This window comes from Lagopus leucura, unplaced genomic scaffold, assembly GCF_019238085.1.
Source record: "Lagopus leucura isolate 7727_CA_CO unplaced genomic scaffold, USGS_WTPT01 Super-Scaffold_100015, whole genome shotgun sequence".
Taxonomy (NCBI): Eukaryota; Metazoa; Chordata; class Aves; order Galliformes; family Phasianidae; genus Lagopus; species Lagopus leucura.
In genome coordinates this window covers 6,686,791-6,708,048 of record NW_024962269.1, presented here as the reverse complement: position 1 = coordinate 6,708,048, position 21,258 = coordinate 6,686,791, and the positions used below count along the sequence as shown (strand labels likewise).

Below are 21,258 nucleotides of genomic sequence, written 5' to 3'. Positions count from 1 at the left end.
TAGAGAAGTACCACTACACTTGATATAGTATCAATAACTCCAAGGAGTGCTCTCCTCCAGAACTGGATATAACACAAACAAGCCAATGTATTGACTAGATCTTCACTTTCTCAGCCAGAATACATAACCTTCAAAGAGCTAGTAAAGGCCTCCCCCCTTGGCAATCTGCCTTCACTATTTTGGTCTTTTCACAAAGCCAGACTCTCATTCAACAAGACGATGGAATGAAATCACTTCCCATTTTTCATTTTGGGTGTAAGCTTGCCATGGCAGATGTCCCCAAGGAACTTCAGAAATATAGAGAAGTTTTCTTACATGGCTTCCAGCAGCAAATAATTAGATATTTGCTCTCAGAATAATACATTGAATCTTTCAAGAAGTACGAAAGCATAAAGAAAGATTTATACAGTGGTTTCACAGTCAGCAGAACAAACACATCTCATCAAAATGTGACCTATTCAAATGGCAAGTAATGTAGCAAAGAAAGATCATCTCTTAGCTGAGTACATGTTAAGTTCAGCAAAACTGTCAAAGCTGTTTAAGGCAAACAGCCCATTACAGGCCAAGAGCATTGTAAACCATTAGCACTGCCAGGGTAATGTGAAATAATTTCTCCAGGACTCAGAAACTGACATATTGTCATTTGACTTTTCATCAGAAATCTGCAGATAGATCATCTGTGCACGTAACTCGCTTAGCAGTAGAAAGTTCACTCCCTTCTCAGAGAAGCTAGCATATAGAGTAGGTGAAGGGCAAGCTTGACAAAAAATACAGCACTAAAACCTGTTAAGAATCTGCAGCTGTGTACTACTTCATACGAAATTCTACTCTGAACAGAACTTAAAAACAAAAACAAAAAAAAAGAACCATAAGACTGGCAGAATCAGGATGCTGATTTCTCTGTCAAGAGTAGAAACACATTACAGCACTGACACTCAGCAATAGAGCTCACAATTCCCAGAGAAAGTGTTAGGTTAAGTGATTAAGCTGTGACTGTGTATCTTAACAATGCAGATGATCAACACCTTTCCTATTACACAAGAATGGACACAAAGCACTTTGGGAAATGCCAATATGCACCTTAAGGTAAATCTGCTTGATGAGTATCCCATGTCTATACTCCTAAGGGATCTAAATCAATACAAATGCTGCAGTTGCACAGGAAAGCATGCAGAGAAGATATATTCTGCATTGTTATCTCACTTTTAATTACAACAGATAAGAATGAGGTCAAAAAGATTTTCAAAACAAATGACTGTTACAAAGCAAACACAAAAAAGCTGAAGTTCTTCAAGAACTAGATCATCCACTGTACCTATCAGAACAGACTGTTTTGTACTCTTCCTACATGTAGGTTTAATGCTGGCAGAGTGATACCTTTAGAATAATCACTGATTGACTCTGGCATAGGGAAAGTGCCTCTTCATGGCAAATGCAAATAGACTATAAAAAACAAATAGGTATCTCAAAGGAAACAAATAAAATATGAACACCTTGTGGAAAAAAAAATATTCCCTTAGACCTGCAAATGACACTTTTAATGTAAAATGGACTGCAAGAAATCAAATAATCTGTCACTTTCTACTTTCAGTGACTTTATCAGCAATTTATTAGCACATCTCATTGAGCTCGCACTGGTTTGATATAGCAACAACTACGAAGAAAAACAAAGAACAAAGACTGGGTTCAGGGTACTCAGGAGACTGAAAACTTATGTTCTGTGCCACTGGACTTTCAAAATAGATGTTTTAAAGAGCAAAGACTTGAAGTTGTTTCACATCACTGAGTACAAGATTATAGTCTGCCATTCTTCAAACTGAAAAGCACAAATCTGTACTGTTAAGCACACGTACCACAAGGAAAACAGCACTTTTTGTGCAACTGTTATTAATAATTTACCTGCTCCTCCATTTGCCAATCAAAATAAATAAACAAAAGCTGTAATTGTTCACTGCTATAGAAAGCAGATTTATGGCTTTAGCTGAAAACTCCCTTTTCTCCCTTGCCAAATTGGTTAAAAGTTGAACAAAATAAATATATTTGTGACTTTACTGAAAAAAGCATGTGTCAGCACAAAAATTAAAAAGACTGAAATTTCAAAAGAATGCTGAGTACTGATTCCTAACATATCTAAATAAAATCCTATGTTTTTAAATGTCTTACTTGCTTCAAACATAACAGCTCATATTTATAATTGTTTATGGAAGTGACCTGAGTTGATTTACAGTCCAACACCCCCAAAGTTCAGTTTCTTTTTCTGCAAAATCAATTAAAACAAAAAGCAAAATACTGGCTAATGCCTGTTTTAGATGAACTCAGACATGTTTTTCACACCTGCTTTTCAAGGTTGCCAAATAACAAAGCATTCCATAACACATGCAGTTCAGTTCCTTGGCAATGTTTTTATTTAAATGCCATATGCCAAAGGTTTCTGCATCAAGGTACAATTCCATTAAGCCTTACTTAGAATTTATCAGGAGATCCTCTGGCTGCATTTTATGCAGATCAAGTCTGCTTTGGCATTCAGATTCAATACTTATAAAAATTACTTCATTTAAAATCACAGTATTCAAAGATTTTTCTGCCTAAAGGAGTTTCTTTAACTTTCAGGCTGTACTTACTTGTTTGTATTTATGTGAATGTTGAGCAAAGCCAACTTTTCTAGCTACGGCCGTAATGTTTACGTTCTCCAATTCCTCTTCCCCGTATCTTGGAGTTTTATTCAGTGGAATTCTGCCTCTGGAGGGCACTCTTTCATCCATTTTCTGATAACTCATTCTGCTGGGATTTTGCTGAGCGCAAACGCTACAAAACGAAAAAACAAAAAAATGAAATTTTTAATTTGCTGTGGATACATTTACTTCTTTCTTGCATTTGCTTTATGAACAGTCATTTAATTGAGCTTCATCAGCAAAAAAAAAAAAAAGTGAGTTTTTAAAATCCTTCTTTCAAGCACCCACCAGAAACTAGAGAGGTTAGATGTTGGTTTATTAGTGAAAAGTGAATAAAGATGTGTTCTCATTATTCAAGGCATCAAAATAAATAAATACATGCAGAACAAATAGCCCTTTGCTCTATAACACCTATTTATATAAAAGTGAGGGAGAAACTCTTCATTCTCATCCTTTTTTTTTTTTTCTTTTTTTTTTTCCCCTTAATTGCTTGATTGTATTATATTTTGAAGTAAGTTTAGCAGAGAGATAGAGAACAGACACACTTCAGAGGCATGGTGATGCACTGGAACAGGTTTCCCAAGGAGGCTGTGGATGCCCCATCCCTGGAGGCATTCAAGGCCAGGCTGGATGTGGCTCTGGGCAGCCTGGTCTGGTGGTCGGTGACCCTGCACACAGCAGGGGATTGAAACTAGATGGTCATTGTGGTCATTTTGAACCCAGGTCATTCTATGATTCACTGTGGAAGAAGCTAAGTTTTTCTGTTATTTCATTACAACTGTGCCTGATTTTACCTCATAAAAGATAACACTGCTTTTCCCTAAGTGAAAAAAATGCAATCTAATGTTTATTTTCTGCTAGGTACATCAGAATATGAACACACCCAAGGGCGCTGCCCATCTAACAGAACACATGAAACTACCTCAGCGACTGCCTCTATGTTTGTACACTACGATGAAAGCCTGGCCGTCCTGTACCACACAAAACTGCAATCCAGACTTACATGGCAATATGCACACTTCTCTTATAAACTTCTAATTTCAGAATAGAAACAGCACATGGATCTGCCCATTGCCCAAGTCAAACTACAGAAAATTCTCTTAAATAATAAAAAACAAATCTGACTAAGGGAAAGTTTTATGTTGGGCTTTAGAAGATATTTCACTAGCAAAGTGGAAACAAATAAATGTTATTTTCATGGCTAAAGAGTCATCAAAGGCCATAGATAAAAAATAGATAGTCCTAGTTACATTCAAATAATTTCAAACAAATGATAAAGAAAAAAGAATGGATGATCATGCAATGTTTTGTCAGTAATCAATTTCTTTCCAGACAATTCCATTCAGTACCTTCGACACAACAAATGCTGAAATATTTTTATTACAAATAACTGCAAATATATTCTCTGTTCTCTCTCAGGTTTATTCATATACCTATCCCACTAAAGTGGGACACACCTACAAATAAAAAACCTACACAAAACAACAGTCAGTAAGGACTGCAGCGAGTGACAGACTTCACTGAATCAAGCAGTAGTTTACTAAGGCATCTAAGACATCAGACATTTGCTATTGAAGTTCAAATATTTGAAAGAAAATAAATGCAGCATTTTCGCTGTTGCAGTCTGCATGGGTGACCTCTCCTAAACGACAAACATTAAATATGAAACAGTTGATACAAATGTGCTCCCCGTTCTCTGTTAACATCTTTCCAAAATCATTTCTACATAACGAAAAGATCACAGAAAGTTTTTGCCACTTACAAACCTGTCTGTAGCATTAGAAAATAATATAACAGACAATGCTTCTTCATAATTATTTCCCACTTAAAGTACTGTTAAAGGCACACTAAGGTAACAGGAAAATCCAGTATGTAGACAGGACAAAACATATCTCCTTTTCTGGAATTTTGATCACAATGTAATAACATTTAAATCTGAAAAATTACATTTTACTGATATCTGGACAGCAACAAAACCATTTCTATGAACTTAGACTTTCATATTTTTACCAAAAACAAAGCAAAGGAAAGAAAGAAGCACAAGTTATACGAACTGTTTTTTCCCCAGAGATGTGCTTGAGTGTGTGGATATAAAGAACAAGAAAGAGCACAGTTGTGGATTAAGTATTTAATGACTTATATTAATCACACATGCATTCTAGGATGGAAATTAAGTTATAAAAATCATTTATTTATTGGTATAAGAATACTGAACTATTACAAGCTCCACATTCCCTCCCACATTCCTTCAACATCTTGCCAGATAATAGATTGTCAAAATGGTCAGTCGCTTTCAATAAACTTTATTGTCCATGTTAAGGTCATTTTGGCAGAGTGAAAGCCTACAGAGTGCCTAAGCTAAATACCAGTACCAGGTACAAAGAAGTGCAAAGCACAGTACTATATTCACAAAGGCCAGACATCTAGGAGTGAATTCAATATTCCTTGTTTCTTAGAAGTCACAATAGGTGACGGTGTGTTTCTATTTGTTTATCAGATCTCCAGAACCACTCTAAAAAAACACAAAAATAAAAAAAACCCACCACCCATGGCTCCCAGTGTATTTAGTAGATAAAACCTGCATTAGAAATATTACTATCATTTTAGAAAAGCTATCTTGCTGAACAAGAAACTGGCAATTACGAATCAAGGTGCTATAAAAATCCTAACATTCAAATAAAAGGATGTCTCCAGTATAAGCTTTTGCATGTCTGGAAAAGTTGAAGTTGCACTGCTTTGAAAACTGGAGTAATTTTAATAGTAAGCTTAGCAATCTAAGAATCATGTTGAGTTACTCCCACAACATGTACAATTCTTCCTCAAAGGGTCCCTCATAACTAAGTTTTCTCTATTGGATTCCAAATGGATCAGTGACAGGACTGTAATAATTCAATCTGCGACAGACTTATTTACATCACCTAAGATGATCTTTGTTCAATCCACTTCAAATGCAAGTAAATCAAAATAATATTCTTACTTGTAAAATTTATTGACAATACATATGAACTTATATTTGGAATTTTAGTTCATTTTCTGAAGAATAATATGAAGCCTCAACAAGAACATAAGTTATGCACAGTGGAGTAACGCAACTATGAAGACTTCACTGCAAATGCCAGATGTTCTCACATCTCTGCTTGCCAACTGAACGATAATATTACGAAAGACGAAATGAATGGCAAACATTAAGGAAAATCTATTGAAAGTACAAAAGTTAATAAATATACACCCAGAAAGGAAAACCTTTCATTCATAGAATATTATTCAATTAAGTCTGAAGCAGTGCCTCAGCTGAAAATCCTATTTTCAGTAACATACACCAGTCAAAAAGCTCTGCCTATCTGTGCCTATATGTTTGTCTTGGCCTGAATCATCCATTCCTAAGAAAAAGGCTAGTAGAAAGAGCAGTATTTTATAATGTTAAAAGATTCTGAAGATTTCCTTTATGAAATTCTATGCATTAGAATGAGGTTTTGCAGGTTGGCAGAGAACTTGAGTCTTTTGCTCTCTCACTGAAAAGCCACATATTGTCAACTCACATTCTTTCTGGCTTGCGCACAGCCGGTATTACTGGGACTTCAGCTGCTGTGCTGCCCATTCTCTCTGTCAGTACTGAATATGCGCCAGAGGCCTAAGAAAGTCATTCTTTGCAATTGCAGCTCAGATCTAAATCAATGGCTAGGAACCTGAACTCCAGAGAACTTTCTGCTTTTTCAGCATTCTCCTTACTTAGTCCAAGCCATACAGAGGAAGCAGCTCCCAAACTCAATCCTTACGGAAAATAGACTGGAAGAAGGGGCCTAAAGAGTGAAAAAGAGACTGGAGAAGGGTGGAGAACAGACAGACAAACACCTGGAACATTTGGCTCAAACGAAAGATGGAGAAAAAAATGGAACTAGTCAGGAGCAAGTAGACTTGCTTAGTAGAGAGACTACAGCAAAAACTGGAAGAGGTAAGGGTGAGACAAAGTGCTGTTGAATAAATTCTTATTATGACATCTAATAGTAAGGCTGGGGAAATGAAAGAGACAAAAATGAAAATATGAACGTCAAATAGTGTAGTCAGGTAAATAAACAAGGTCTGGGAAAATATATGAAATGAAATGCAGGTGAAAAATCTGTTGTATGAAGACACAGATGGAATCAGTAAAATCCATAAAGAATTGAAGGAAAAAAGCCAATGCTGGGCATTTATTACTTATATTTTTTCCTCTGAGGCAAGTTTTCCAAAACTTCTCCATCACTTTCCCTTCTGAGATTTTCCAAACCTCTAACAAGTTTGCACTAAGTCCCAGTAAATTCTAGCCTGAGGTGACTGATACTTGGTTATGAATTGTTTAGTTTTTCCATGTCCAAATAAATAAAACAGTTCAGGGAATCATTTTACTAGAGCATTCTATCACAGCATGATGCCCAGAGAAACTGTCATTCAGTTGGTCTTCCACTATCCTTTTTTCTCTTTTGTCACCCTGTGTTAAAGTTCTTGCAATGACGTTAACCTCAAAGTGCCATCTGGAGCTTCATAAGCAAAGAGCAGTTGTAGCCACATGTAATACAGCTGAACTTGTCATTTTAAGTGAGACATAACTGCTCACTCAAATAACATGCATTTTCTGTGTTCTGTGTATTTAATATAAGAAATTAAGAAAAAGCAAAAAATTAAGGAAAGCAAACGCCTGTGCAATTACACAACTTTCCACCATCTACTATCTGCCAAAAGCTGTTTGTATCGCTAATAAAGAGAAGATTAAGCCAAATATTATTCTTACACCTGCTGGAGATCTTTTCAGAACCAAAGCATTGACATGTAAGAGACAGAAAAGGTAGTCAGTGGTTCAGTAGACCATACAAATGATTTAAAGGACAATAACTTAATTGCACCTGTAAGAGTAGAGCTGGGAAAAGAAACAGCTGGTTCACGAAATGCTTTGAGTTTGTTCCATGTGCAGCAGTAGAAGGCAACATTTAAAGAAACCAATTACGTTTTGAATTGTAAGAAAAATAGGGGACAATTTCCAATTCTAAATAGATGACAATCTCATAATGCCATCAGGGATTTTCAACAGTAAAAGTGTGTGCTTCTGAAGGGACTGCTCCACAGTAATAAACCCAGAGCAATCACTTCAGCTATTCACATTGCACAATTTTCCTGAGCTCTCAATAAGAAACTTCCCTATTCCAGGACACTTTCTGTAAGTTTGTGTTCTTGTCTTTGATCAAAGTTAACCAGAGAGAGAGACAAGTCTTTTAGTTCCCATTTACAGATTTGCGCTGTCTTGGTCCTCCTCCCTCTTCTGCGGGGGGGGGGAACTGTTTTGGAATTTTACATCCCACTGATAATTCCAGAGAGCAAAGTAGCTTCTGTTTTGTGGTCTTTAGAACACACTTTCCACAGCTTTAGCATCCCTTCAAATCTAGTATCCATGCTCCATTACCCAGAATACCCTTGGTTCATCTCCCCACTGAAAGACCTAATTTCCAAAAATTCCTGAAATATGCTCCCCAACATAAGTTTAATTAATAGATAACAAAGGCTAAACCCAAACAATATTTTGTAAAAATGGAAAATACAACAACAATCCTAGTGTTTGCATTTTTCTCTTACCATTAAAAGAATACCTGAGTATTTTCTGAAGTCTTTAACTTTTTCTGACAGAACAAAATTAGTAAAGAAAATAAAAATGCTTAAAAAGTTAAGTATTCAAATGAAAAAGAAATTAGCCTTTCATTTGACTTCTTGACTTTCTTGAGTGTGCTTTAAGGCAACATAACTCATAGAAGGCACTACCAGGAACACTATTTTTTTTTTTTTTTTTTAATACTTCAGTAGATATTGTGCACTAATTTTACTAACCCAAACTATGTCTGCCTCACTTTAGGAGAAAAAAAAAATGCAGCTGTTTCCACAGAGTCATTCTGAAGAGAGAAGCTCTTTTTAAACACTACAGCATTTCCACCCAATGTTTACAATTACTTAATCATCAGGGCTGATATGGGCATAACTGTATGTAATAAAGTAACTACATCTTTAATTGTTCTTGTTTCAATAGATTAGTTAGAACTGAAGCAATTCCCAGGTCAATGGGATCTTATCCATTTAATCAACTGTCACCAACTTCGGCATGTAATATCAAAGGACACTAATAAGAAGCGGACGTTAAAAGTAATGAGGAGTGCAGCACCTAGCCTGACAAATGTATAAATCCCTTGAAATTTTGTTCAAGGTCAAACAAAAGCTCCAGTACAAAATTAGCCACAGAACTCTCACCTCCTAATTCCCAACCTTGATAATCACAATACAAGCATCCCCTTCAAAATCTAAAAGTGTCTCAAGTGCCCCATATTCAGAAGTGAATGAACGGGAATTCCTTGGGATTATTAGAATAAAGGATTCCGATGAGAAAATGCTCTTTGAACCATTTAAAAAAAAAAAAAAAAAAAAAAGCTTTCTTTAATATTTTCCTTCTACCCATTTCTTCTGGCTAGCAGAGTAGCTCTGACAGCTGCATTTCAATTAACAGATTTCAATATTGCCTTTGATAGGTGTTATGCTTTGTATTTGACTGGCTTATTTCAGCACTTTATCCTCCTAAAATTCACTACTCAGCTGGATCTATTTTTCACTGTCAACGGTCTGAACAGTATGATCACTTAATGTGAAAGGACCTATGATGCAGTATGAGAGAATGACATGTCACAATGTCAAATTCTGCAAGATTGTTCTGTATTACTTAACTTGATGTGACTGAATCACAGCCCAGAAAACTTAATTTTGTCAGAACTCAGTACTAACTTTTGGAAGACATTCCTTAATTGAAAAGTTCATTCCTAATGAAAGTATGAGATGGCGAAAGGCTGGACTAGCAGACTAGATCATTTGAGTCTTATTAATAACATGAGTTCATTTTAATTCAGTGAAGCACATAATTGGCATCAAGCTTTTCAAGATCAGCGCTCTTCTCTACAACTCAAATTTCTAATACTGAAAGACTTTTTTGATGTTATAGTAGATATTTTTATTATTTGCATTTTTAAATGAGGTTACTGTTAGATAGTTCTGTCTAATTATAAGCTTGCTGGTTTTATTGAGCCCAATGATATCCACTGGCTAGTGACAAATCTTTATAAATCTAAACCTGAATTCTCTGTAATTACTCTGCAGTCACCTACTACTATGGTACAGAGATGAATGGCTTCCCCTTAGATTACTCCACCTTGAACAACCAGAAGGGGGCACTGGGGTCAATTACTGTTTCAGTTGGCCCCACAGCTGCTGCATGTAAATTAGTTTACTAGGAGCTCTGAAAGTGCTTTAATAACATTTATTTCAATGCCTTTATCTCTGCAGTTCCAGCCATTCCTTATTTAGGACAATGAAATTCAGCAGTAAGATGGGCTGAACTCATTGGAAATGGTCCCAATCATTTAGAACAGCAATCACTACTCTGCAAGTAAAGAACTTTATAATGCTTGCCATACACCACTTTCATCCCTTTTACTGGGACATTTAACTCCAGAAAGATATGTTTGAAAAATAAGCAAACAAAAAAATACTGCAATGTTCATCACTCAGGCATAAGTTCCATTCTATTGGATATAAGTTTTTAATCAATAAGGTACTGAGTACTTTTATGCTCCTTATATTACCCATGTCATGATTTTCTGAATAATTAGAGATTTTTTTCAAATCCATAGACTGATTTTTGTTCAATTTTTCAATAGAATCTGTGATATTCAAAAGCATAAATCTTATTTCATAAGTCATTTGGAACTGACAGAATTTACCTCCAGATAATTGGCAATTAATATTCTTTAGTTAACTGATTACCAATTAAATTCCTGTTTGCTATTTTATTAAGTTGTTTGTTTGGGGTTTTTTTTGTTTATTTGTTTATTTGGTGTTTTTTGTTTGTTTGTTTTTTTTTGTTTTGTTTTTGTTTTTTTGTTTGTTTGTTTTTGAGTTGAGTTGAGGACCTGGAGGTCTATTTTTTTTATTTTTATTTTGAAAGAAATAAGGCTCACTACAGAGTCAAAGATAGAAACAATCTCAAACCACCAGTAGGTATGCTAAAGTTACTATCATGCATCTCTTCACACAGGTTTACAGCCCTCATTACCTGAATCTTCTATTTTAAACAGAAGTAACGTATTGGAACAGTCTAACTATAAACGCTCTAAGGTTTTCATAGGAGATTTTTGGAGTCGTAAATGAGAATTAGCTACTCATCTAGCAGTGGAAAACAAGGACTTTGGAATTTTCAAAAAGACTCAACTTGTTAAGCTTGAGCAATGTGAGAAGATTTTTCTCATTTTATTAGGTTGAAAAAGTTGATGAAGGTGGCGAGACAAATATGGTATGGTTGATGCAAGTAATAGCTTCTGCTTTCAATGGTGCCAAAACTGAACAGTAATCTTCACATCCCTAGAGCATTATGTTGGTCCCTAGTATAGCCTGATCCTCAAGTATAGCAACAGAATGTGAACTTGCAAGTCCACGATTCTCCGTTCTGGAAGATCACCTTACAAGAGCAGAAACTCAGACAGGTACTTTCCCATGCTGATTCTGTGAAGTCTAATATGAGAAACTATCAAACAGAAGACCTGACAGATCTTTCTTGAGATGAGAATTCAGACTGATTTAAATCCCATACATAATTATACATTTTATTAACACACAATTATAAATAATTAAAAAATATAGGATATCTTGGATTCAGTGGATGTCTTTCAAGAGCCTAAAAAGCAAAGATAGGAGAAGGTAGCTAAAAGAGACTTAGCACAAATCTCCTGGGTAATATTTTAGCCAGTATTTAGCTGTGGTCCTTGCATTTTGAAGTCATAACCAATCACATTGCTTTAACTTTAGAATGCTCACTTATCCCTTCAAGGAATTGCACGAGAAATTGAATGCAAAATTTAAACCCCGTAACATTTATGGCATTTAGAGAATGGAGACACATTTCTTGTACCTGCACAGAAAGATCCACTCTGCAGAAACAATACTGATCTGTGTCCTGAAATTCTTTCAAATGTATAATTTAAAAAGAGCTGATGCAGTATTTTCTTTCTAATGGATTAAAAAATAACATTAAATCTTTTCTACCAAGTTGTTTTCTTTCATCTGCTCTGCCAGCAGTTACCATCATACCGCAAGCTGCCTTACTACTAAATATGCCTGCAAAACAGAGCCCCAGGGGAATTTAAAAAAAAAGAGCTCCTCAAATGTTTTGTAGAGAACCAGATTTGAGTCCTGCACAATCAACATTTCTTTTTAACAGTCTCTAGAACAGCTTCCCTTCAATCTTTCATTTCAAAACCTTCCAGAATCTCAGTAGACCCCATGGCAGCTGTTAAACACAAAGCACAATTTATGAAGTAATGTCAGCTGTGGGCCAGCTCCAGCAGCAGCATGCAATGCAAATGGATCGATTCCGGCTTCCCACCAGCTCCTAAAGCAGCAAAGTGAAAAATATTGTCATCAGCATCCCAAGCAGAAAAGTACTTCCAGCTAAGGAGCTAGTCAGTCTTCACAGGATGAGCTGCTCTGGAGGGTAAACCAGGAACTGTACAAGAAATATATACATATATACATGTATGTGTGTATATATATATACATATATATGTGTGTATATATATATATATACACATATATATACGCACATATAGCAAAGTAAATATATATATATATATATATATATAAAAGCAGTAATTTGGAATTTGTTTTCTCTCACACACAACAAGGATAGCAACACATTTAATCAAATCATTGCAGTGCACAAAAATTAATTGAAGACATCTCTGCCAGTCCATAGAAGAAAGCAACAATGGAAGCAAGTTGGCCAAAGACAACGCAAAGGTCTCAGATTAACATACTTAAAGACCACGCTAAATAAATCACCTTTATTATGTATTTCCTTTATAAAAATGAATTATACTATTTCAAATAAGACAGAACAATGGAAATTGAGAAATGCATTGCCAACTGGAAGCAAAGATAATAATCATTTTAAAGAGGAAGGCTTTGGGAAGTGTAACAAGGAAATTTGTTCTTATTTTAGCTGCTACATAAGGATAAGGTTATACCTTCTTGGGTGATCTGATCTATTCACCATTACTAGACCCATAAATATTTCTCTCACATTTATGTCAATTTAAATACTGAAATCTATAATCAAGATTGTATTTCAATACTAAACAAGCAATTAGCAGCCAGACACTGACATTAAGCTGACATTTCATAAGGATTTTAAGATCCTCTGGATCCAAAGTTCAGCCTATATATCCATTAACTTTGTGCATTATTTTTTTAAGTAGTGCAATCTTTTCCAGCTAATTTGGTGATTAAATAATACATTTTGGAAGGACTAAACATATCATTTTCAGAGGACTGTCCCCATCTCATGACAGGGCACAGAAACTCTGCATCTCAAATTTACAATACTTTTGTTACTGAGAGATCTAAATTCAGCAGTTTTGTTCCTCTAAGGAAAGCAGCAGCCCCAGATTTAAGAATGATTTCCTCCAGTTGTCTGACTTTTGTACTCAGTTATCTAGTTTAAAAGTTGGCTCTAGAGACTCCATAGGTGGAAGTCCTGCTTGTAGGCCAGTTGCTGTCAGAAGGAATTCCTCGTTCACTCCTGATACAACTTTGATATAGTAGGATATTTAGAGCTGGCAGATAAATTCAGATATAATACACGTTACTCTTACAAACATTTTTTTTGTTTTTTTTTTTTGTTTTTTTTTATGTCTGTGTACATCAAAGAGACTTAAAACACAGTCTGCCCTCGGAAGTGACACTCACTCACTTAATCTTGTGCCCTGTCAGCTCACCAGTGAATACAAAGCTTCTAGGCTGTTCTAGAGCTGCATCTTCACTCCAGTTTTTTGTGCCTCAGTCACATCTGAAACATGTATTTGTATTACACTGAGGCTCAGCAGCTCCTAGACTGCTTGCCAGCAGTGTTCAGTTTAGCCAAAGTCCTTACTTCTCAAATAATCCTTCCCTAACAAAACCAGATTAGGCACCAGACAAGTATACACTCATACCAGGAAAATCACTGTACGGATGGTTGCAAGTTGCAATTATTCCTCCTCCATGATAATTCAAAATAACAAAGTAAAACATCAAAATAAATTTTTCTAAGACCAAGTCGATTCATCTAGGTTCTCTGCATGGACACGCTATCATCCTCCTCAAGAATACAAGGGGAAAATGAAGCTCTGTCAACAGGACAGAGCAGATCAATCCTTTGCTAACAGAATAAGACATTTTTCACATACAGAAGCATTATTCTAATATAATAGCTCTATAAAAGACAGCCAGAAATGTACCAAGGCCATTACTTCTAGACTCTGTAATTGCACTATTACATTGCATGTTTGTCTTAGAATGTTAAAGTAAATAAATAGAAATAATAATAAAACATTTTCATATGAAAACTTTATAGTTCATAATAGCGAAGTCCCCAGTTTCGTGCTGTGCAATTGCAGACATTTCTGAGGTCAGATAGCATTAATCTGTCAGGTAGTCACACGATGAAACTAACAGTCTTAATGCGATTACAGTATTTTATAATTAAGAATAAACTCAAGCAAAGATCCATGACAGCTTTACAAGTGTCTTCTTCCTTTTCCCACGTGCCAAATGCTGCTCAGTAAACAGACAGGACAACCACATTCTGCAGTAGCCAAAACCTGGAAGTCATGCAAGGACAGAAAAATGAGAGTGATATCTCATAGCAGTTGACAGCCCTTAGATCACTACCATTTTCCCACAGGTCCTGGCTCCAATATTTCTGCCATGGTACTGAGCTGTTTGATGAAGATATTACCATTTACATTTTCAACATTGTATGGGATTTAGCCACAGGAGCTATGCAGCTAAATCCTGTTCCTGCGATGCCTGGAAGATTTAAATGGAAATGATTAATTATTAACTTTTAGCACTGTCTTCTGCAAAAAGACTTTAGAGGGCAGGTGACAGTCCTTCAGGCAATTACCCCTTAGCACAAGTCCCTCAGTGCTTTATAATAAAAGGTTCACTGCAGTGATTTTTCACAGGTGTTAGTTTTTGGATTTTTTCTTTTTTTTTCTTATTGGAACATCCTCTGTCTAACTTGTATCATTTTTTTTTTCTCTTTTGGGGTTGAAGTGATTATAATCTCCACCAAATTCTTTAGTACTGATCATAATTAACTAATTAACATAATTAAATAAATTAACAGTAAAATGAGATGCTTTTGTTCAGTTTTTTTATTGTTGTTTGGTGGATGCTGAGAAATTATATGTTTAAGTTTGTACAGACTAAGTCATTCCTGGTGAACTAATAACTCATTTTTCTTTGCTATCACTCTCCCCCACAAAATATGTCAAAATCTGTTCCAGATTCTATGCAAGACTCTCCCTCTGCCTATAGCTTCTAGTTGGACTAAGAAATTTAAGTAAGGCAGTGGGACTTAAGTAAGAAAACATTTATCCTTCATGTATACTGACACAGTTTCTTACAGGGCATTCCAAAACCCTGATAACACACTTAAAGAATCAGCTACAAAATCCACTCACATGGCCAGAGAAATATGCTTCAAAATACAGAAAACATAACAGAGAAGCATGCTGTAAATTACATTTTTAAAGATAAATATCAAAGTTTGTGAAATAAAATTAAGAGAGTGATCTCTGCAGAAGAGCTCTGAGGCCGACTTCCTGTAATTGTTGTAAAAAAGATGGTCTTAGTACCAAAAAAAAAAACAACCCTAATGTTTATGCTCACCACTAAGAGCTCAGCAACAGAGCACAGTAACAGTAGTTCACGAGGCAGGTCATCCAGCCTCCAACTGACAGGAGAAACCTGGAATATAGGATGTGGAAACTGGCTCCATGAACTGGGTGAAAGTCTAGATAGCCCTGAGCTTCTCACTTTTTTGTTCTTGGCCATTCTTTGGAGCATTTCTGAACAGCAGAAACAAATGAAAATGGAGGGAACTCCACTTAACACAATGACTTGTTGCAAAGGTGCAAGAGGGATATTATCTGCACATACAGCCTGGGTTAAAAGCAAAGAAAACTTAGGCTAGAAAGGAATTGGATAATTTAGCTCAGAAAGCCAAACAGACAAAATAGTCAACTCAGAAATGAAGAGCATTTCTGTTCAGCTACGCGCATGCACTGCAATCCTATTTTTGCAAGAGAGCAGAACACTGTAAAAGATTCCCCTCAGCCTCATCTCTAGCTGACATTGATCATCCAGGCCATGGAGCTCAGTGACCCTTCAGGCTTGACTAAGCAATTCCATCATGAGACGGTTAGCTGGAGGCATAATGGTCTGCACGTTCACAAATTCTGTGACCTCTTTTAACACCATTCCAACTTCCTATAAATGGCAACTTTTTCCATACAATGTGCTTAAGAAAACTTCCAGTGTGAGAAATAACATGGGCAGGCATACTAACTGGCTGCGTAGCTGTAAGAATGGGAAGCTGGCACTATGACTAATTCAGGCTCTTGCTGAGAAAAAAAGTAAAAACAAAGAGTAATGTTTATCACGTTTATTACATGTGCAACTTTATTGCTTGATTCAGACTTTAAATTCAGAAATGAGTGACTATTTCAGCAACCTAAAAGAGTTACCTGGACACTTCCATTTGGGAATACACAGTCTACAATTATTCCTTCAGATAAGCAATACAATAAAATATCCAAGAATCGCTGGCAAGTGACAATCTTGTTTGTGATGTTGTAGGGTGTTACGCAGAGAGGCCATCCTTACGATATGCTACATACAGAGAAATTCAAATATTTTCTGTAGTCTTCTAGAACAACAGTACAGCTAGAGCTCATGGAGAAACACACAAACTGAAAGCAGCAACGTGATATAAAACAAAATTCTTTTTAAATCAAACCAATTAAAAAAAAAAAAAAAGAAACCAATAAGCCTCAGATAAAAAGGAAAACAGTAGCTTTTAATTTCCACAATAGTTGCTTACTTTTTTGCGCCAAGCTGCCACAATAGCGATATCAGAATGAATCTAGCAGTTATATCAGAGAGATCAGGGAAGTGCACATAATAGAAAATTAAAAAAACTGAAGGCTATTTTAAGGCTTATTTGCTGACCAACTCACTCGAAGTCTTGCAAAGTACAGGACCGGTAAAGCAAAATACTATTATGAAGATGACTTGTATACTGGAGTTTAAACTGAACATATATTTCACTTGGGATTGTTAAAATAATAATTATAGTATGTCAGCACAGACTACAAATCCAAGAATTCCAAATTCCTTCTTCACCACAGGATCACACGCGCACTGGAAAAGACTCCAAGCAAATCATACAGTAGAGACTATCATAGACAGTCTGCAAATCACCTCATTCTTACTACCATCCTGAAGTCTGTGCAATTGTCTGTATTGCCTGCTCTTCTTCTAGCTGCAAGACAAGAATACACATGTGCAAAATGATGTTTAAGGAGGACACCATACAGCAATTTTTCCTCATGACCTTTCTTGAAAAGATCTTATTTTCTAAAAGAAATCACGACATTTGCTCAACTAAAGTCACCCACCCTCCACTGCATTGCCTATTTATATAAGAATCCTCTTTAGTACTACTAAAGGAAGACATGCATGGAGAAATACTTCAGGACTGAAGAACCAGTGCAGTGCAATGGGAAGAAATACATTTTACTAGTTTGGCTTTTCTCAGAACACGTTTAGTCACAGCAAGCAGAAGATCTGAAGGGTGAAATGGATATCTTTGACCTCAGGAAGTATTGCCACAGTATCAGTGGGAGAAAATGTAGTGTTATCTTGGATGAGGAGGAAAACAACACTCAATTACTGCCTGGGGCAGTCCAACATGACATCTGTCTTGGAAAGCACTGCAGCTGCTCTTCTAATAGTTTGGAGACTGAAGTGGTTTCAGTCATTGCTGAAGTATACCCCTTTTAATCAGCAATCTCAAGCACAGATAGGACTGTGGAGTCATCACAGTTATCTGTAGCAGTGAGATGAAGGATTTGCCCAAAGTTTCTGAATGATGGCTGTTCTAGGAAAATTTTGGAGCACGGACAATTAGAAAATATGAAAAAATGCAAGAAGTCTGAGATTAACTTTCCTGTTAGGAAAGTGTTAACATCTGTTGCTTGCCAGGTGTTGTATATTCTTAACTGGCAAGTTCTGCATTGCATTTGGGAAAAAAAAAAAAGTTAATTGCAGTATGTTGCATTCCACTGCAAATAGTATTGCTGCTGTAGCACGGAAACCAAATCACTGAACATTGCCAGAGGATAGACAAAAGTGATGAATTATTTTGCAGCAATAGCAGGAAGAGCTGTTGATTAGTTTTAGCTAATGCGGTTGCACTGAGACCAAAAAAATGGCCAAATTACGTCATTCCACTGACATCAACAGGAATTCAGCCCAGAAAATCATTACTGAAATATACAAATGTTCTGTGATACTTGAAAGTCTTACAGATTATTTCTACACAACATAATGATCTTTAAGGTCCATTACAACCCAAACCATTTTATGATTCTATAAACTGCTCATCTTCTCAGCCAAATTCTTTGTCCAGGCTCTCTTTTTCTAGCAGTTCATGTACTGCAAAACCACCCTTCTGTACCAAAAAATAATAACAACAACCACCCATGCATGAGAGAGGCTGCTATTCTTAGCCTATCATGCTAACCATGTAAACATACTTGGCCTTTATCATCTGGCAAAGAGTCTCAGGAGGCTGCTTTCCACTTTCAGTGAAGGATACCATCTTCTTGTACGCATTCAAACTAAAAGAACCACATTTGGGCTTTGCTGTTTTCTAATGGAAGACATTCCTCTTGAACAGTACAGAAACTGAATGCCATCACTGTTTTCCTCCTAGTCCTTCATAAACACTTCACATGCTCAGCAGTCTGCAGAATGTTGCATGATGGTTAGGTTACAGGGGAACTATGACACCTCACTTAACAGATGGACTGGTTTCATCTCATTTCTCTGCAGGCTTCTAATCTGTTGTCTTATTTTCTATAGCAATTAGCTCTTAACACATAAAGGAATATTTCTTTTTGTGTTTTTCTAAGCGATCACCGTAATTACATCCCAATTATTAATTGGCCTATTATTAATACAAAAGATTAATGATAAACAACAAAGCTTGAAAGCTGACAGGGTTACGTAAAAAACAGTAACAGCCACTGTTTCTTTATGCTGATCAGGGAAATTTCAGTTACTGCCTCTCATGCTCTGTGGTGCATTCCTACTAAAAATGCAAATCTTAGATAAGATCATTCCATAAACCTGTGTCCTCATTCTAGGCAACCTCATAGCCTCTTTTTTCCCCTTTTCTTCTGAATTGCTTGCTCTTCTTCGGCACTGATCAAATGACTGATTAGTTGTAATTATTTTAGCATTACCTTTTCTGCTCACATTAGAGATGTCACTCACCACGGTAAGAAAGGAGAGAGGAGCAGCACTTTCTTAGTTTGCTTTTCTATTCTTGTATACATAGAGCCTTTAAAGGCCCTAATGTCTGTATGACAGTTACACAGGTATTTGTCACTGTGAACTCTGAATGTCTCGAGGCAGATGAATCTTGTTCCACAGCAAGATTCACAGGATGCTGCGATGCCCCAAACATATGCCTTTCAAATAAAAACAAGCAGAGTTTCCAACAAGAAAAGCTTGGCAATTCTACGATAAATTAGAAACCATCCTGACACCAAAACATTTGCCTATGTAAAGACAAAGAAGAAAAAAAAAAAAGGCTTTTGCATTGTCTTTACTGACACACCCTCTTCCTCTACACTGGCCTTTATTCCTAGCTGTGTTACAGTAAGCCTGAAGTCACAGATGACTGAGGTAAAAAAAAAAAAAAAAAAAGCAGATGTTTTTAGCAGCTTTTTTTTTTTTTTTTTTTTGAACAATTTCAATAAGGGCAGCTTTAATTACAAGTTACTTTTAAGAAGAACACAAGTTCTTATCAGACACCATGCATGACCAGAATCTACGTTCTACACTTTCTCAATATTTGTTCTACATGAGTGCATTAATTCAATGTAGGAGCCGAGAAGAACAGAAAGATGAGAGATTACTTAATCTTATCGTGACTCAACGACAGAGAGATCAGCTGGTTTTATTCACCTAGACCACCTAGTTCTGCCCAGGTTTGCCTTGTTGTCAGCTAATACTGCAAAGTACTGACAGAGGCCCCAGAAGACTCTCAATGTCATGGCACTCAAAACTTCTTTACCCAATGCATTCTCTCTTTTTTTTGTCAGTCAGGAATTCAGAAATTGTGCTGCACTCACTTTGCATCTAATTTGCATCTCAGGGCTGTCGTTCTAAAGTGAAAATGAGAAACCAAGGAAAAAAGAATGGCTGCAAGAACATCACCAAGAAACTACTAAGACATCTGTTTTTAAATAGACATAAATTCTTAAGAAACTAGGACGAATACCCTCTGCAAACTATTACCATCTCTAAAAACAACCTCAGGAAACAACTGAAATATGAAATTTAGTGTGTAATGAGGGATGCTTTTTTTCTTCACACTCTTTGGTCAAGCTTGTCACATAGTCCTGCTGTGGCTACAGTACCATTGTCATTGCGGTAATGAACACTTCTGTTCACAGAAGCGACATAAAAAAGAAGAATGCTTTCATAACAAAGAATTTTGAATCATACTGCTCTCAAAATGTAAGTCATTAAAGGAAGAGTTAGAAATCTTTTAAGTACTTTTCCATTTGTCATTCTTTGGCCCTCTGAAAGACCTGTGCAGCATCAGCTATTCCTCTCTTTTCCTAGATCAAAGTCTCCCCTGAAGCACACTGCAGTAGCACAACACACGCAGTACAGACCAGTTAATCCCACTCTTTCTACTTACCTTCCCAAGCATCTTTTAAGACCAGAACAAGCACTGATTATGGCAATTCACAGAGAAGGATTTTACAGAATCTTTAGCCTAAACAAGAGGAGTTGGATCTGTCTAAATATATTCATAGGGTGGTATTACTTAAGGAAAAAATAGGCAGATCCCAGCATCAGGATAGAAAGACATTCTTTTTTTTATGCAGTAAATGATAAAGCAGGTCACAATGATGAGGGAGTCAAATTCTCACTTGATGACAATGGACTTCTAAAGTTAAACTGATTTATATCAGTCAAGGGCAATGTTTGCTTACAGTTGCTCTAACTTCATACAATTCAGAGCTTGATTCATTAATATTCAAAGCACTTTGCAAAGTCCATCTTTTCCGTGAGCTTTTGTGACAGAGACAGATTGATACATCTCAAGAGGTTTGTGATTCAGGTTGTAAAACAGATTTGTCTTGGTATTAATGTATTAAATGATTATATGAATTGCATAAGTTCTCTATTGGTGTGTCACATTGTAAATAATATGAGGCTAGAAGCAGCCAAAGTGTCAGAAAACTATCAAAATCTAATGCTAAATATGAGGAAAGTTCTAGCACTGCTGATTCTATCCCGTTTATCCCCTAACAGTATTTTCTTCTCCATTTATGTGCTATATTTCATAATAGTATAGATGCTTAAATTCATGCGATACATCAATTTATTATATACACTT

General features: G+C 36.2%; 1 long non-coding RNA gene across 1 annotated transcript in view; it reads right to left on the bottom strand.

Moving 5' to 3' along the window:
• LOC122182634 overlaps positions 1–21,258 on the bottom strand; it is a 76,810-nt gene that overhangs the window by 8,863 nt on the left and 46,689 nt on the right. Inside the window, exon 2 of the long non-coding RNA XR_006179892.1 lies at positions 2,622–2,805. This is a non-coding gene — a long non-coding RNA (uncharacterized LOC122182634). The remainder of the gene's footprint in view (positions 1–2,621; positions 2,806–21,258) is intronic.